We start from the raw sequence: 18,546 nt of genomic DNA on the forward strand, positions 1-18,546 counted from the left end.
CCTACGGGAATCCCCAAAAGAACAACAACATGGAATCACCGGGAAGCAGTGACTAGAGTTTGCAGTTTGGCGGAGGAGCAGCTGAGGCCCACAGTCTGAAACACTCTTTCTGGAGGTGGTCCCCGATCCTGGATCATGGGTGATCCCTGGTGTTTCCGGAAGCAGCAGTTCTCAAAATTTAATACAAGCCAGGGTCCTGCAGGGAGCTTGTTCAACTTGTTATTCCCAAGGTTCGCGACTCTGCTGCAGCGGGTTTGAGAACCCAACCCCGAGAAGCACTGCCCAGAAGCATAACTCAGACAGCCCCGCCCTTAGCCATCGTGTGGTCACGTGGTCAGACTCAGGAGCCCGCGCTGGTCCTCTCTAAAGGAAGAATCGGTAGGAGTGAAACCAAGTCCGCTCCCAGGGTGAAGTGTGCTATGAGAGGAAAATGTGGCACCCAACCGCAAGCTGCGTGGCAGTGGGTGCAAGAGCCCGGCCTTTTATTCTACGTCACCAGAGCGCCACTGGCTGAGCTCTACTCATCCATCACCTTGTGCCCATGGGATGCTTACGAGTCACTGCTGATCTAGAAGTGTCTGAACTCTCTCTTCTGTGATGAGATAATAAAGAAGAGTATTTTACTTTTTACTTTGAAACTGTCCATTCAAGTTCTTTAAGATGAAGAGAGAGAAATAATTCAGTAAAAAGACACGTCAAAGACCATGCTGCACGTGGTCCATATATCCTACCTGTTACACAAGTGTTGATTGTCCCCTATCCTATTCCACTCTCTGTGAGGTGATGATACTTTAAGGGCATTTTGATGGCAATTATAACAATAAGAAGAATGCATTACTAATTGCCAAATGATGTTTCTCTTATGCATCAAACTAAGCCATGCAGTCATGCATTTCCTACAGACACCTGTATAAATGGAGGGGGAAGGTACTTTGTATGCAGGCGAGGTGTCCATAACTCTATTTCATAACCCTATTTGTGGACTCTTCTTGCATTCTTCTGCCCTAAGCTAGGTCTTTCGGCCCCTGGCTTCATTTAAAACTGTGAATCTGAGCCCTGGACAGGTAGCTCAATTGGGTAGACATCATCCTTATACGCCAAGGTTGAGTGTTCAATCCCCCGTCAAGGCACATATAAGAATCAACCAATGAATGTATAAATAAGTGGAATAACAAACCACTGCTTCTCTCTCTTCTTTCTTCTCTCTCTTTAAAATCAGTAAATTAAAAAAATTTCAAAATAAAACTTTAAATCTGGCACTCCTTTCCTTCCATTGAGGACATGCAATCATTAAAAAATGGTGATACCACACTTGATCTTAGCCAAAAGGCCGAGAAGCAATATGAATGGATCAAAAAACTATGGCACATTTACACAATGGAATTCTATGCAGCAGAAAGAAAGAAGGAGCTCCTACCCTTTGCAACAGCTTGGATGGAGCTGGAGAGCATTATGCTAAGTGAAACAAGCCAGGCAGTGAAAGACAAATACCATATGATCTCACCTTTAACAAAAACCTAAACAACAAAACAAAGAAACAAGCAAAATGTAACCAAAGACACTGAAATAGAGGACAGGCTGACAGTGACCACAGGGGAGAGAAGAGGGAATTTCAGGGGAGAATGGGAAGGGTTTACAGGAACAAATTTAAAGGACACATGGACAAAAACTAGGGGGAGGGTGGTAATGGGAGGGAAGTGGGGAGGGTTGGGAGGGTGGGCTGGATTGGGAGTAAAAGGGAGAAAACTGTACTTGAACAATGATTAAAATAAAATTTAAAAAAATGGTGATACCAAATACTTGCTTTCTTGACTAATTTATTACAAGCTTTTCTTTAAACCAGGAGAATAAAATTAAACAGTGGCGGCACACAAGAGAAACCAGGCAGGCATGTATTAAATGTGCTAAGGAACACTTCGGGTGCAAGACAAACAGACCTGTGTTTAGAGTTGGTTCGCCAGATCATAGAAGGAAAAGTAAGAATCGAATGGTTCTTTGATCATCTGATGTTGGTTTGTGTTTCACTACAGTCTTCATTCAACACCTCTTTTCTAAGGTGCAATTCACGAAATAATGTGATATTAATTAGGCCCAAGTGGTGGACCAGAGGGTGAATTTCCATTTCCTCATTATCTCTGGTGGGCAGTGAGTCATCAACCCCAACATATCATTAGCTTCATCCTTCCAGCAAATCTGTCCTGGCTGACAGCTGATAATTGGTTAAATGGGATGTCCTCTGACATGCAGCCTTGGGAGTGACAAGAAAATAACGGGTCTCTTCTTTTGGCAGAAGAATAATTAGCAATAAGGAGTTGCCCCAGTTCAATTATTTAATGATTTGCCAACACAGGGAGTGACACATGAGAATGGAGAGCCTAGGTGAGGATTGATCTGAATAGAATGAATCAGCCAACCCAAACAAAAGACACTCGTTAGCTATTTCTTCCTCCCTTTCACACCATCTCAAGGCATTTCTTAATTTAAAAAAAATGAAAACAAAAACCACTGACCTACCTGAGAGAGCAGTAATGACACATTTTTTCTGTTTGGAGATCTGGGTCTTTAGGCAACATCTCAGAACTTTATAATAAAGTTTGAGAATTTCATGGATTTATTACTAATCCCCAAAATATTGTGTCAGTAATGTCTACTGTATAAATACTGCAGCAAGGGGCATAAGAACTAATCCGGAGTAGCTGGAAAGTTTTAGGTGTGCATTAATCAGTGAAGAAACTTATTTTCATATGTGTTTCCCCAGCTAAGAGTGCTCCCTCCACCAAGACCAAGAGAAGCAACTTAGTGGGATGCAAGAACTGACCCGAGAAACGTGACCCCACTGACATACCAAGGTCTCTCCAAGTTTCTAATCACTGACCAGCTTTAAATTCCTAGAACCAGTTGTAGCACTTGGTTTGATATCTCTTAAGCAAGGGCTTCTGAGTCAAGTTCTGCTTTTATATTTGTAATAGGAAAAAAATGGAGATCAAATATAGGACCATCAATAAAGGCATAGATAAGTTATCATATACCCACATAACAAAATACTCTGTTAAACTGAATTTGATTCACATGTATCAGCATGAAACAACATCTGAGAGAGAATGTTTGGGAAAGAAATAAATCTGAAAAATATTACATGTAGCCTATTATATGTGTAATTGTTAAAAATAGTAATGTATTGTGTTTATATATATGTACGTGTGTATTTGTGTATAGTAAAATTTTAAAAAATATAGACTGAACAAACACTAAATTCGTAAGTATGTATAACTCTGCGGAGGATGGGAAATCCATGGAATTGGGAAAGAAAATCCAAAAAGCTTTGAAGCAAATGTTAATATTTGTTTGGGTTGATTCATTTTGTATGTTTCTGTGTATTGCACATTTTTAAAATAAAATAATCATTCCTGCTTCTCTTGAACAAAAGCACAAACAATAGCCTAAAGAAAACTTTTCTAAAGCACAGCTTATTCTGTTTGTATTATAAACAAAACACTGGGATTGAATTTGTACCATTTTTCCAAAACCACACATAAAGGAACGTCGAAGTAGAAAAATAACCTCCTTCTCCTAGCACTGTATTCTGGCTCAGTCAAATTCTGTCCTTTTCCCCAGCCTCTGTCATTTCCAGTACCTGCACTTCATTTTATCATTCTTTCTCTTTTAAAAAGGTTCATTCATCATTAAGAAAGGAAATCCAAGCGATGCAAAACCAGGTCAAATTCAGCTCTCTACCCCAACCGATAAGGACAAGTGTGCTTGGTGTCTCATATTTCAACTCCTCAAGGTTTCAGATTTATAGGCGCTCATGTTCCCGTCCCAAGAACACCTTGCTTTATCCATCAAAACTTGGTGGCAGATTAACAGACTGTGAATGACCTATAACAAAACAGAATTTGAGCTATGAACGAGATGCACAAGCCGGAAATGGATTGCTAAACTGTGAAAAACTTTCAAATGACCTAATATGCTCCTTGGTGCGGCACTATTGAGAAAGATGGCTCATGGCTGGCTTAACTCTTCTCTTGTTTTCCCGAGAGAGTACCTTGCGCACTGCACTTATGTGCCCGTCTGCCTCTATATATCCAACACGGGTCAACATATTCAAGGAGAAAGGTTAGCTAAAGCAACAATGTTAGATGAAGCACTTCTAACGTGCTTTTGATGTCTTTTCCGATGTATGAACATGTCACAGCTCATCATGTCTCACCGTGGAAGCTACATGTTTGGGATTTGTTTTATTTTGTTTTGCTCTAGTTCAGGTTACTTTTCCCCGGTGGTAGTCAGAATTAGGATTGATTCAATTCAACTCAACTAGTAATTAGAAGTCTGCCACATACCAGCAACAGGCTAGATATCCTGTGGGCAGGGAAAAAAGACAGATACCGCAGCTCACCATCATCCCTGTTTCTGAACCACGGATGGAGTTGGCAGCCCCAACACAAGGCCCAATGAGGGCTGAGGTTGCGTGAGTTTGGGGATGAGAACAAAGCTGAGGAAGCGAGGTCCTGCCAGTGCACACTGACCTCGGACAGATGTGCTGCTATCTGACCCCAAAAGCTCAATCCCCCAGGTTAAGTGAAGGCAGCAGCCCTGCGCCTGAAACGCCTGGATTCTGGAACTGCATTTGACTCATGGTTAGACACGACTGTAAACTTTGTCAGTGGTCTCACACGGAGATGTGCCTGATAGACCCCGAGACATGATAAACCTGCATTCATAGGCCCATCTATAAAGCTTAGTGAATTGTGGTATATATTCCATGAACTGTGATTTTAGATGTTCGGACTGAAGGCAATAACTCAAGAAAGCCAGTCAGCAGGAAACAAGAAGGAAATCAGTATTGAACTTGGCACACACGAGTAGGTGACTGTGGAACAGCCAGGTGGAGATGCCCAGTGAGTGCCTGGGCATCTGGGTCTGGGGGTGAGGAGCAAGTCTTAACTAGAAGTACTAATTTGGGAATTACCATCTTGGTTGAAGACTTGGGCACAGACGAGAAGAGAGCTGAGCTGGAATCCTTGGCAGCATTCACAATCTCGGGGCAGGAGAAATAACAGGAGGCCATGAAAAGGAGTAGGAAATAAGTAGTGACTTATTTTTTCCTTTTCTTTCTTTTTTTAAAATATACCTTTTAATTTTTTATGTACTGCTTTTAAAGAGAGAGAAAGGGAAAGAGAGAGAAAGAAACACTGATTTGTTATTTCACTTATTTATGCATTCACTGGTTGATTCTTATATGTGCCCTGACCAGGGCTCGAATCTACAACTTTGGCGTATCAGGCCAATGCTTTTAACCAACTGAGCCACCCGGCCAGGGCTATAAGTAGCAATTTAAATGTAGGAAAACATAAGAGGCTTCCTTATTAAAATATGGTGGAGTAGATGACCCAAAAAGCTTTCTGTTACAAAATGCTTGGATCAGCTGTATAATATACAACAAAAATATTTTTATGCATAGCTGAGCTTCTAATGAATTAATTACAATGAGAAGGGGGAGCAAATAACTGGCTCCCTGCTGTGAAGACATATTTTTGATCTCAGAATATTTTTGTTGATTTCAGCTTGGATGTTAACTGATCCATGGAGACAGAGTTAAAACTAAGACTCTCTTGCACGAAGCTATAATATTTTATATATTTTTATATGTGTTTGAAATGTTCCACACACAAGCCAAGTTTTTAATTAAAAAAAAATTGTCACCAAGAGTGAACTTTAATGTAAATCATGAACACTGTTGTTTGGATGTTAAGTTCATCCATTGTAATAAATGTATCCCTTGGGCAAGGGGCTTTGATGGTGGGAAGGTTGTAGGAGGGAAGGGGACAGGGGAACTCTGTATTTTCTGCTTAATTTTTCTGTAGACCTAAAACTGCTCTAAGGTCTATTAAAAGAAGAGAAATAGGGTTCTGGCTTTCCTGGCAGAAGCAGATTCAAAATCTCTCTGGAGAACAATCCAGGCAGTACAGAATTCCTACAAGTTACTCACAGTCACATAATTACAGATACAAAGGAACAAGCCTGCATGAGAATTAACAGACATAACAACCAGTGAAATTAGAGCTTTGGAACTTTAAAAAATAATATAACTACTTACTGTAGTATATAAGAATAAGTTTTATATTATTAAAAATAGAAAAACAAACCACAAGAAAAGTGATTTGCTTTTTAATGAAAAAAATATATGTTTTAAAAGAAATGACTGAAACTTCAGAAATAAGAACTTGGCAAACAAAACAATTCAATGACTTAAAATGCAGATGAGACACAGCCAAAGAGATAATTCTTGTATCTCCAGAAAGATCTGTAGAAATTATCCAAAAATAACACAGGGAAACAAAGACATATAAAATGTGGAAAGGGAGAGTAACAATGCAAACTCTTACATACTGCAGAAGGGAGCAGAAGTTGCAACAACCAATTTGAAAAACACAAACAATTTGACACAATCTAGTAAAACTGAAGGCACACACACTCTACTACACAGAGTTTTCCTCCAAAAATATGCCTGTTGGTGCAGACAGCTGCCTCATGGGACAGTAAATAGATAACCTCCTGGGAGCAGCCTACACCCAGGAGGGGGCGGGGGCGGGGAGCAGATCAAGGTCAAGGTCCCTGGCCCCAGTTTGGGACAATTGGAATGACCACACCAGCCACAGAGCTGAGTCTTCTTTTGTAACAACATGTCAGCGTAATGTTGCCCTCCACCCAATCCTGTCTCATTCAGTCCCTTACAGCTGTTATTCCAAAGAGCTCTGCCCAGGCGCACCCTGTGTATGTCAATTTCAGAATGTCCTTCCTTAAGAAAATTTTGCGCTTATAAGAGAAATAATCAAAAAGTAGACTTTGAGTACAGTCAATCTGAGATACCTGTCAAGGAAATGGGTCTAATGTGTTGGTGAATACAGGAGCCTGGAGCTCAGGGAGAAGTCTGGGCTAGAGACGTAAACTGAGGCTCCATTACACGAGAATGGAATTTAAAGTCATGAGAATGGATGAGGTCATCAAGGTAATTAGAGAAGAGAAATGCAATACAAGAACTGAGCCCTAGACACAAATAGAGATTTGAAACTGTCAACAAGTAACTGTTTTTTTTTTGCTAATTATACTCATTGCCTAAACTATTGAGGGCCTATTGAGTAGGTACTCCAAAAATATTTAGTGAATGAGTGTTTATTGGGCTTCTGCATAAATTTGTGTTTGAAGATAATGCTTTAATGGCTTTTTTGAAAACCCCTATTCTGAGGAATTAGATGTCAAGAGAAACCCTAGTTTTATTTGACACGTCTGATTTAATTAAATTTTACTAATATAGTAATTAGCACTAAAATAAGTTGAAAAGTAATAACTCCATGAGACTAAAGAACTAGATCGAAATAAGGAATGAGTAATATCGCCGAATGTCACAAAGGGTTCAAAAGGACTTGAAAAACATTCCCTTGGTTACATCACTGGAAGGACACCCCGAGGGGTCGATCCACCAGGCCGTGGAACCAGACTTGCAACCGGGGCTCCTTGCCTGTCTTTTGCAATGTCTCTCCTGCTTAATGCTCAGCGCGCTTCCTAATTCCTCCACTCGAGCATAGAGCAGCATTTCCTAATGTCCAGGTGACCGTCCTGAGCTCCGCAGTGGGCCCTGGCGGTGTACTGCACGCAAGCGCACTCGCAGAAGTGGGGGTGGGAGGGGAGGAACAGCATAGAAGTTACAGATCGGCAAGAGTCCTGCGGCGCTGTCACTTAGTGATACAAATATTTATGCAGCTAAGAACAGAGATGTGCTGATTTCGACAACGAGGTGCTGGGAGAGACTGTGAGGGCCAGCGTTCAACAACGTGGTTCCCCAGAGAGTCTCCGAGCCAGAGATGCTCTCCGGAAGTGGACTCCGCTGACCACATCCTGAGCGAAACGGCCACCCTGGGTCTCCAGAGCTGGCTATTTCTGTCGTCCCACATCGTTTAGAGTTGGCAATTGCCTGATTATGTACACAGTTCTGAGGAATTGCTTCCCCCACTCACAATTCTAAAGCAAACCTGCGGACAGGTATTCGTGTTGGATAGAAATTTCATTACAGGTTTATTACCCTCAGCTGTGTGCTTTGGGCTGCCGGTTCTTACCGGCTCAGGCGGGGAGTTAGAAACAGTTCTGGTTCCTGCCTCATCTTCTAGAGTTATGAAAGTGCTATATCCGATTCCATCACCCCATTAGTGCCAGCACCATATGTCCCACTCAAAAGAGCACCCACAGATCTGCAGAAGGGGAACCACACGCCTCTTACTATACACACACACACACACACACACACATGGTCTGGCACAAATAACGCTCCTTTTTATTACAAAATCATAAGCATGTAGTTCTGTAACATAATAACACACTCAAGCACATCATATAACATTTTAAGTGGAATGTTCAAATTAAAACTATAAATTGTTACATCCATATCATTACCCCACCAACCACACCAAGCAGGCCTTACTTCTGCCGGACCCTGTATATTAACAACCTTAAATATTATAAAGAGACACACACACACACACACACACACACACACACACACACATACCCCAATAGAAATAAAAAGCAAAACTGAGTCCAGGAAAGCATTATCAAAAACCTCAATTTGCACTTCTATTCTCTTGCCTAGAAGACATGTTTATATTTTTGAACTCTAATGGCAATTTGGTTGAATTCACAATTAAAATATTTTTAGGCCTCCTGATTTTTATTTGTTTTAAAGCTGATTCCATGCTTACTGAGATGCCTACAATTCGCAGAAAACTAGAAAAGATAGATTAAATCATTTCTTCTTTTATTTAAATGTTTGCTGAACACTGACCATCTTCATATCACACACTCCAAGCATTTTAAGAGCACTTCAAATATGAGGGTGTTAGGCTCTTTTTACAGATGGGAACGCCCTGGCACAGAGCAGTTGAGATAGGCCGGCTCAGCTCCTGTGCCAATTCCTTGACCAAAATCCTTGAAAAAGTCCAGATGCAGTTTGTCTATAGAAGATTGTCCTGTTGCCATTGACCAAGTCTCAGCCTTACGAATACCAAGACACCTCATTCTCTGAAGTTCCATATTGTTTTTGCTTTCCGGGTTTAGGAATGACCAGCATAGCTGACATTTAGAAAGGTACGAGACAGATAAAGATAAATAGAGAAGGGAATGTAGATTAATTTCAGATACAGATACGTAGGCACAGGACAAGAAGAAAAAGAATACAGAGCACAATATTAATCACTGTTTGATCGCTGGGGTATCTGTGGATGCTGTGATCCATTTGAGTTTTCTACCTTTTGCTTTTTCTGTTTTTACATATTTTTAGTAAATACTTTAATAAACAAAAAGGTTAAGCTGTTTTCTCTTTTCTTTGCCTTCCTGCACAATCCAATCCTCAAGCTGTTAGCGAGGGCAGAGCACGACAGGCTGGCAGGGGAGGGATGGTCCCTAGTGCCTCCAAGTGGGGCATCGGAGCCCACGTAGGGTGAGGAGGACATCATACAGGAAGGATGCCTGGCATGGGGGATGGGAACACAAGCAAGGGGAAGAGGGGCTCCTTTGCAGAGGGCAGCCTAGTACTGGGAGTCAGAGCCCCAAGTGGGTGAGGGGACCAGGAGACCGAGCAGGGTCAGGAGGGCGTCCTCACAAAGGGGCAGCCTGGTGGGAGGGTTGGAGTGCTGGCGGACTGAGCGGGCACTCGTGCATGGGTATTAAAGACCTGGTTCCGTGCGCTAAAGACCAAGGAGACGAGGAGGGTGTCCCCGTGGGAGGGAGGGTACGGGGCAGGAGTTGGCAACATAGAATTGGGAGTCCTAAACCAAGCGGGATGAGGAGGGCTCAAAGTAAGTAATTCTAGTTTCCCTTGTATATCATATTATAGCTGGACAATGCTAATGTCTCCGCATCTAGAATGTACCTTCCAAAGAAAAAAGGAAATAGAGCTAGGCTAATGCCAGTCTGACGTTGATGCCATTGGAAAAAAGAAAATCTGTGGCATAAAATTTTTTTAAGTTGTTAGAAAAAAAGTCTGCCACTTTTCATCTGGCATCACTGGTCACAGTCCCCCCTCCTCCCCCGGGTTTGCAGCAGCCTCCGCAGCTGTGTCTGTGTGATGAAGCTTGTTGAGCTCCGTAATACGCTCTTGGCATCCACACTCAGGCAGAACAAAGGCGATTTCGACGCCTGATTCACCACCCCACAGGAGTCAGGCCTTGGCAAATGATAAAAACTCAGCAAATACAAGACCAGCAGGCCGTCCCACCAGGATTCTCGTGTCCACGGCAGACACTAATAACTGGTCAAATACTCCTTCCCACCAGGAACCAAAGCCTCAGAACAGTTTTCAACACAGGACTCCAATTTTCCGTTACCAGTCCACAGAAGTTGATACAAAAGACGGTGACCTTTATTTTGCCAACCTTGATATAAAAATAATTGAAGTTCTTGTTTAACACGAATTATAGCTTACATTTAGGAAAAGAAAGGGCGGGTAGTTTTATCTCCATTTTACACATAGAGTATTACTGCAACTTAAAGGGGCAAGTCCCATGTTCAAGGTCCCGAAGCACTGGGATTGCGACTTGAGCTGTTCGGCTTGGAAGCCTGGGTCCTTAGCCTTAAATAAAACTGCCCCTCCATCTCATGCAAAAATGCAGTGAAAAGAAGGGACATTTCAGAGACGGCAAATGCAGGTGACAGCTGGGGTTTTAAAACTCCATTGCTGACAAAATCAGGCAGTTCCTTGGCAAGCTCTTTTGTTGTTGTTATAAATTAAATATTAATTCATGTGAGCCTGTCAGCTGGGCGAAAGAGAGTGATAAACACTGTCTTCAGGAGGGAAAATACTCTGATGGGCAATGGGAAGGTTTTGTACCTCATTCTATCATCTGAGAGGTGCAGCAAGAAGCGAGCTTCAGACTCACGGCACTGTGTCACCGACTCAGCCACTGCGGGCAGCCCTGAGCTTGAGACGGCACTAGCTCATCAACAGGCTTACCACTGGTGAGGGCAATCACACAGAGAGCAACGTGGAAATAAAGCCTGATATTGAGCAGAGCAAAGGAATAAGCATCACCATACGCCTCATCTGAAGGATGCACACCTCAGGCATGCTGGGTGACCCCGAGATTCCAACAGGGGTGCTGTTTGAACCAGGTTATGCTCCAGGACAGACTTTAATAAGGATTAGAGCAATCAAGGGGGGCCAGGAGCAGGGATGAGCAAAAGCATGAAGAAGTGAACGGGCCACTGGGATAGCCAGCAGTCCGAGAAGAGGGGCTCCAGCGGGGGACCACGAGAGGTCACCCTGGAGGACAATGAGGAGGAAGTGGAGTAGCAGAGAATGAGGAAGAGAAGGGAGGGGGCTGCTAGGGCCCCGGTGCTGCCGTAGGTTAGGGAGGAGCTGGGCGGGGTGAAGACCGCGGAGCGGGCTCTGCTATGAGATTCGGGAAATTCCGCCCATCTGTCAAGAATGTTGGAAGTACTTAGCAAACATTAACTCGTTTAATCCTCAGAACAATTCAGTGTTATAAGATAAAAAGTATTAGCCCCACGGTACAGATCAGGAAATTAAAACTCTAGAGAGGGTTTCCCTTGCCCAAGTCACACAGGTGGACAGGCGGGACCAGAACTCAGCCCTTGTTGCCATTCTGATATTTCATACATTAGAAACAGGAGGGACAAAATTGCTTGATCCCAAAGGGTTACGTTTGCAGGTACTACAGCATGGAACATTTTTTTATCATTTAAAACCATCTATCAAAATCAAAGCTGTTATGAGCTGAATTGTTTCCTCAGCATCCCTCAGCATTCTATGTCAAAGTCCTAACCCCAGTACCTCAGGATGCGGGTCTCCAAAGAACTAATTCAATTAAAGTGAGGTTTTGATGGTGGGCGCTCACTCATGCAGCGTGCCTGGCGTCTCTAGAAGAGGAGATTCAGACAAACACGCACAGGAGGTGGGGCGTGGAGAAAACACACAGAGAAGACGGCCATGTGCAAGCCATGGAGAGAGGCCTCTGGAGAAACCCACACTGCTGACCCCTTGACTCAGGCTTCCAGCCTCCGCGATTGTAAGAAAATAAATTTCCACTATTTAAGCTGCCGAGGCTGTGGGACTTTGTTATTGCAGCCTTAGCAGACTGGTACAGTACCTGACTGTGCAAACTGCTAATTCCTGTGATTTGCACTGACCGCAAAAGGATCTCTGAAAAAGCTATCCAGTGAGATACAATGCAGAGTCAGAGGTATTCGAGTTAATAGTTAGAAGGATTGTTTACTCTCTCTTATTCGTGTGAACCAAGATGGTAATAGCCCAGAGGCAGACAGAAGATGAATGGGATTTGATTGTTGCAAGAATACTATATTGTTTAGGAAGTGGTGAAAGCAGTCACTGAATTTTCATAAAAGTAAGTTGGACATGCGTATTGTAATCTACACACACACACACACACACACACACACACAGGAATGTGTATCTAGAACTCCTACAACTTAATGGGGAAAAGTCTAAGCTTTAAAAATAAACGAAGGACCTAGGCACGTCACAAAAGAGGATATACAAATGTCAAATAGGTATATAAAAAGTTGCTCAAAACCCGTCCTTGTGAGGAAGATACAAATCAAAACCACAATGATGCACGTCTACCACACCCCCATCGGAACAGGGAACATGTGAAACAGTGGGTACTTTCTTAAATACTGCTGCTATTCAGGGAAATTAGCTCAGCCACTTGGAAAAATTGGAATTATTTTTGCATTATCTACTAAAGCTAACCATGTGACTCATGGTTAGATGTATACCTGAAATAAAGTGAATATGTCCATCAAAGCAGTGTTCATGAAGCTTAATTTATAAAAGCAAATTAATTGAAACAACCCAAGTGTCCATCAACAGGAGAATGGATAAATGTGATGCTTCAAAACTGTCCTGCATTGAACTAAAAGCACTAGATACGTCTTCTCCAACATGCACTATTCATCGGCGTTGACCTCGGAAGGGCTGTGACCTTGGGCTGTGACCAAGCGGCTCTCTTCAGCCAAGGGCAATTCCCTAAGCGAGACTTAGCCAAGAGCTGTCAACCGCCAAATGTCCTGTCACCTAGAAAAGTGAACTTCTGTCCCTCGGGAAAAATAAGAGCTTCCAGGCAGAGGACCACAGCTTCCACTGTGCCCTACCAGGTCGGAGATCAGGTAAGGAAGGTTCTCTGACTCCCAGGTATTCCCAGAAATCCCTGGAAATCTGTCCAGTTGTTTGCAGTTGCGAAGCAAAAAACTGTGGGCCAAGTTTATTATGCATATATTTTACATTAGAAATAAAAAAATGAATTATTTCTTTAACAACAACCTTGTGTACTTTTAATAATGATTATATTCTTAAGTGATCTGTTTATGCTAAAAGGGCTGGTGAATCAGGTTATCTTCATTAACATTCGAAGGCCCACTGCATCTTGGCTAATGTGCTTTCATGTCGCTGGCATATGATGTTTTATTGTTTGACTTAAATTGTTTCTCGTGATTATTTTGATGCATCCCATTCCCAAGCCGACAAAAAGGGGTTACTGGCTTTAAAAACCATGCGTTGATGCATAAAAGTAGTGATGAAAATAGAACTCAGATACAACCCAGGGTGATACAATAATCACAAAGAGGGATAAGAATTCCAGTGCATTCAGACAAAAGAGGATTTCGCAGCAACTGATAGGGAAGCACGTGAGCAGGAAATATAATAATGAATACACAAAGATGGGATTTGACTGAAAACTTGCTTCCAGGGCCCCCAGGGCATCGTCTGTTATGCAACTCTGTCAATGAGGGAAGAAAGCCACTGAGGAATTTTTCATCTTTTGCAAAGACAATGTCCTAACTCATAAACTAATGAAGTTGTCGTGGGCCAACTGCACAATAACGCTTTTATAGTACAAAATTAATGAGGTAAGTCACTAAAAGAAAAGAACTAAAACAACAAAGTCATCATCCAAAGCTGCATTCCTTCTAACCAAAGTGGGGCAAGCTCCATGATAGCCAGGAGTCTTACGAAACAGGAGGAAGGTTTACAAAATAATGCTCTGAGAGAACGCAGAACGCGCCCTTGGCACAAGTCCTTTCTGAAATGGAACGTCAAGCAAAGCGATGGCCCGCGATGCGGAGGAATCGTCTCCATCATACACGTGTGCTTGGGGATGAATGATTCCGCTGATGTACAAGCACGCACTGGCACTCGGCAAATGCGCAGTGCATCTGAAAGGGAGACTTTGATCTGGCGAGTGTTGGAAATCATGCCACTGAACATAGCAATAATTATTTATTGGCCTCATTTTTAGATTGGAATAATATGTGGTGGAATCTTACCAGTGAACACCAAGCTTCCTGAATAGAAGTCTCTCTAAATCTCAATCTGCATACTGCTTTATTAACAGACAGCTAACTATTGGCGACAAGAATGTGCCTCTTCTCATTGATTCAGTGTTAAAGGAAATAGTAAAAACTGTTAGAATGGCTGTTTTTCCATGAAAACTGTTAGAGGTTGTACGTCTTTAATGTGTCGGCAGAGAAATGGGCCGTGAGGATAAGACCTTGCTCACTGCTAAGAAAAAAAAAATGAGGATGTGAGTTTCTGAAATGAAGAAAGAAATAAACATGTCTTCATGGCGTGGCAATTGTAGTCAAGACCATTTCTGTGATCTCAGGTGGCTTAAATGCAGAGATTAACTCAGACATGTATGTGGGGTCATGAGTAGCCCACACATACCATGACAGGACTCGAGCCTCATGGTTTTAATCAGGATTTAGAAGTCCAGCTAATGAATTAAATAACTCAATTGCTAAGAATTCAATTCTGGCCCGATACTGCCCTTTTTTTTTTTTACTTGTTGGAGGAAGGAATTAATCATGGACCATGATAAAATGCAAAATCACATTAAAATATTTGAACAGAGTATTTTTTAATTTTCAGAACCGCATGCAGCCAGTGAGTTCATTAGTAATCTATTTTCTACTATTTCCCAAATTATACTTTTAAATGTTCAGCGTTTCATTGCGACCAGAACTGACAGTGCCACCAGATGAATACTTACAGCCATTCTAGATAACTGTCATTGCAAATTGGGAATTTCCAATTTAGTCGAAATAAAAAGTAAAAAAAAAAAAAAAAAGATGACATGAAATCTAATTTATCTCCCAAGTTATGTGCCCTCAAGCTCAGTAGAGTTACATGGCGGAAGCTGGAAACGTCATCCCACTCACTGATATAAAATATATTTATTATTTTTAAATGTAATCATTTAAATGTATTTGTAATGAATCTTTAATAATATTCATTTGCCTAAGCAGGTGGTCTGTGTTTGCTTTCAGCTGGTGCGTGGACACCGAATCCTGGGGAGCCACCGTGAAAGGTGATTCTGAAACCACGACACAAAGGCCACCGTCTGCAAAAACGGCGCACCCGGTGACCCAGACTGAAAGCCAAAGCAACCGGAGGTTCCTTCCCTCCAGGGTGGGTTCAGCTATGCAGCATTTCACTCCTTTTTCTAAAGAGATACTTTGGATAGAGCCTGGAGCCCATGGACCCCTAAAAGGCAGGAAATACATCACCTCAACAAGGAGACAGAGACTCTGTAGGAGGTGAAAGATCCAGTTTTCATTTCCTTCCTGGGCACATGGGAGCCTACACCTCCCGGCCCCGGGGAAGTTAGCCGGCACTGGGGCAGTTAGCTGGGCGCGGAAGTGCCGCGTGTCCAAGGCCCTGCCTGCCAGAGTCACACACGTTTACGCATGTAAAGTTGCTCGTCTTTGTAACTATTTACAGACACAATTAGATTACTCCTGCCAATTTCAAACAAATCATTCTTTATTTTTTAAAATTAAATTTATTGGGGGGACTTATTGGTTAATAAGATTGTGTTTCAAGTGTATGATTTTATAATACATTTAATTTCTAAGGATAGTTGGTAGACAATAGTCTATTAGTTTCACGTGGGCAGCAGTGATTCAGCATTTGTGTACCTTACTGGGTGATCACCACGCTGAGTCTACAGTCCCCTGTCACCCTGCCGAGCTGTCACCACGTCATTGACTATTGTCCCCCACTGAACACTGCATCTCCGTGTCTGTTTCTTTTATAACCGGAAGTTTGTACTCAACTGATCCTTCTCTAAAACTTGAATTAACAAACGGCTTCTTTCAAAACTATACAGCCCCATCTAATCCCATGCCTTTTCTACTCGAAAGAGGAGAGAAAAGATGTTACAAATAAAAAGACGTTTCTGAGACAGTGACTGTAAACACCAACTTCTCTCTGCAGATGAAAGTCGCCTCACTGTTATCATTTTTGCTGGTTTTTGGTACTTGGAAAAAATATTTTAATAGCTTTCTTCATGCTAAGTTTTCTTCCTTAATTTAAGTGGCCTTAACAGCTTATTGAAAGTATGTATTGTCATCCTAGCATGGTGCAAAAGAATCTCACTGCCTTCTGCAATAAAAACCTCTGAGACAAATGATTCTTCCCTATAGTTTAAGTATGATAGAAAAAAAGGCTGGCTTCTGCTCTAATGTGTGCTTGGGGAGCTGGCAATCAAAATGGGACTCCAGAACCTGAGTAGCGTAGGACAGTGTGACAGCAAGACTGCACATGAGATGTCTTGCCCTAAACTGACTAGTCAGAGCTACGAACAACTGGTACCCAGTGGCTGATATGGTGACCCAAGGACCAGTTATGCCTCCACTCTGGTGGCCCTTTGCTGCCAGACATCTATGAAGCAGGATGTGACTCCACAGACTTGGTACCAGTTCAAAGAGCTGGGAGTAAGCACCAGCCTTGAGCAGGTCTTCTGTGAACCAGCATGAGGAAAGCCCTTCTAACCTTCAGAATGGAGAGGCATGGGCCAGGCAGATGTCTGGAAACCAAGCAATTGTCACCAATTGTCAGCAGTTGTCATGAACTATATCTTTTGCTGCCCTTTTACATATCAGTAAGAGAATAGTGGGAGATTCAAGGAAAAATGTACTCAAGCAACCAGAGTGACTTGTGCACTTTACACATATAGTCCTGCTCTTCCCAGCTCAGCATTTTTCTAAGAGCAGAGAGATCCCCGATGCCATAGTTTTATGCTTGAAAGGAAGTGAATTCTTGGACTCGATGCTCAAGGGTAACAACAAACTTTGTAGGTTCCATATATTTCATAAAATAACTAATGTTTAACCTAGTTGAAATCAAAGAAAAACCAAAGCTCAAGTTTTGTTCATATTTAATGAAAATCCTCAAAAGAAAAATGAGGGTGATCCGAGATCTTTTCACAGTGCAACAATGAGGCTGTCACGACTTTTTCTCATTCAGGTTAAGGGGGAAGGTGGGAGAGTTACTCCCAAAGCGAACCCAGTGTGCAAGTCTCAGCATTAAGCTGGGAGAGAAACCTGACCCCAGATGCAGCTTCATGGTAGGGAGCTTCATACATGGTAGAGCATGAAGCTACTATCCACCCAGAACCAACAAGCCCATACATTCAGACAGAACACTGAAAATGAAAGTGAAGTGAATTGTTTCACTTCTCAAAGACAAAATTACTAGCTCACCAAATGTTCCTATCAACTAGTGGCAGACCCGGTGTCCAGTGCTTGAATCCTCAGCAGATTTTCTGACGCCCATGATGTCACCCAGTGAACCTTCTTTCATGCCCTTAGAACCTTCCCCTGTGATAAAGGCTTTTCTGACATTCAGCACCTGACAGATTTTTTTCTCAAGTTCAGGACACAACACATCTCGCTTTGAGTCCCACTGTGCATCCCAATGTCCTCTTCAGTGTATGTGCATCTCTCTTCTACTGAAAATTTAATTAATCCAGATGCCGAGAGTAATTTGGCTAATTTAATATCCTGATTAATTCTGGATTAAGCAAAGAATTCCTTTTGCTTCAAACTGTGCTGTTAAAAAAAAAAACACTACTAAGCTGTGTTAGTTCACATTCTCCCATAAATACAAAGACTTATAAAGAAGCTCTGTGTTGGAAATAGCCATCTATTGTCTGAAGGGGCGCTGTCCAGTGCTGAAATGTTGAACGCCATCGCCCAAGACTTGATTCAGTTTTAAATATAAATCTAAAGTTTATTCATTTAATCTCTCCACCCACACCCCAGCATTACATGCTGGCCACTTTCTTGTTCCTGTGTCTTCTGGGTCTATTTATGCAATGCCCTGCTTGAAATAATATCTAAAAAGAAAAATCAAGTCGGATTTTCTGAAGTTTTTTCCTCTGTATCCTGCCCATAAACCTAGGCTTATATTTATCAGACCATGTGTGAAATGAGAGAGTATAGTTTACTGACATTCATGTGGATGAAGATTATTCTAATTAAATGAAGAAAAATAACTGCAAGGGGACAATTAGTCTAAAAGGCAGGAGAGTTAATTTCTTGTCCCAGCTACTTATTAGGGTTGGGATTCAGGACAAGCTATTTAACCTTGATCTCTAAGTTCCCTGATTTATGAAAAGGATGGGGTTTATGGTTATCTTTAAGATTCTCTCTTACTCTACCTTTTGACAAACC

General features: G+C 42.1%; 1 pseudogene; it reads right to left on the minus strand.

Moving 5' to 3' along the window:
- Nucleotides 1–1,137: 1,137 nt before the first annotated feature.
- Nucleotides 1,138–1,342, minus strand: LOC123805757 (annotated as a pseudogene).
- Nucleotides 1,343–18,546: the final 17,204 nt, after the last annotated feature.

This window comes from Phyllostomus hastatus, unplaced genomic scaffold (genome assembly GCF_019186645.2).
Source record: "Phyllostomus hastatus isolate PE091 unplaced genomic scaffold, TTU_PhHast_1.1 phas_contig_148, whole genome shotgun sequence".
In the NCBI taxonomy this organism is placed as follows: domain Eukaryota; kingdom Metazoa; phylum Chordata; class Mammalia; order Chiroptera; family Phyllostomidae; genus Phyllostomus; species Phyllostomus hastatus.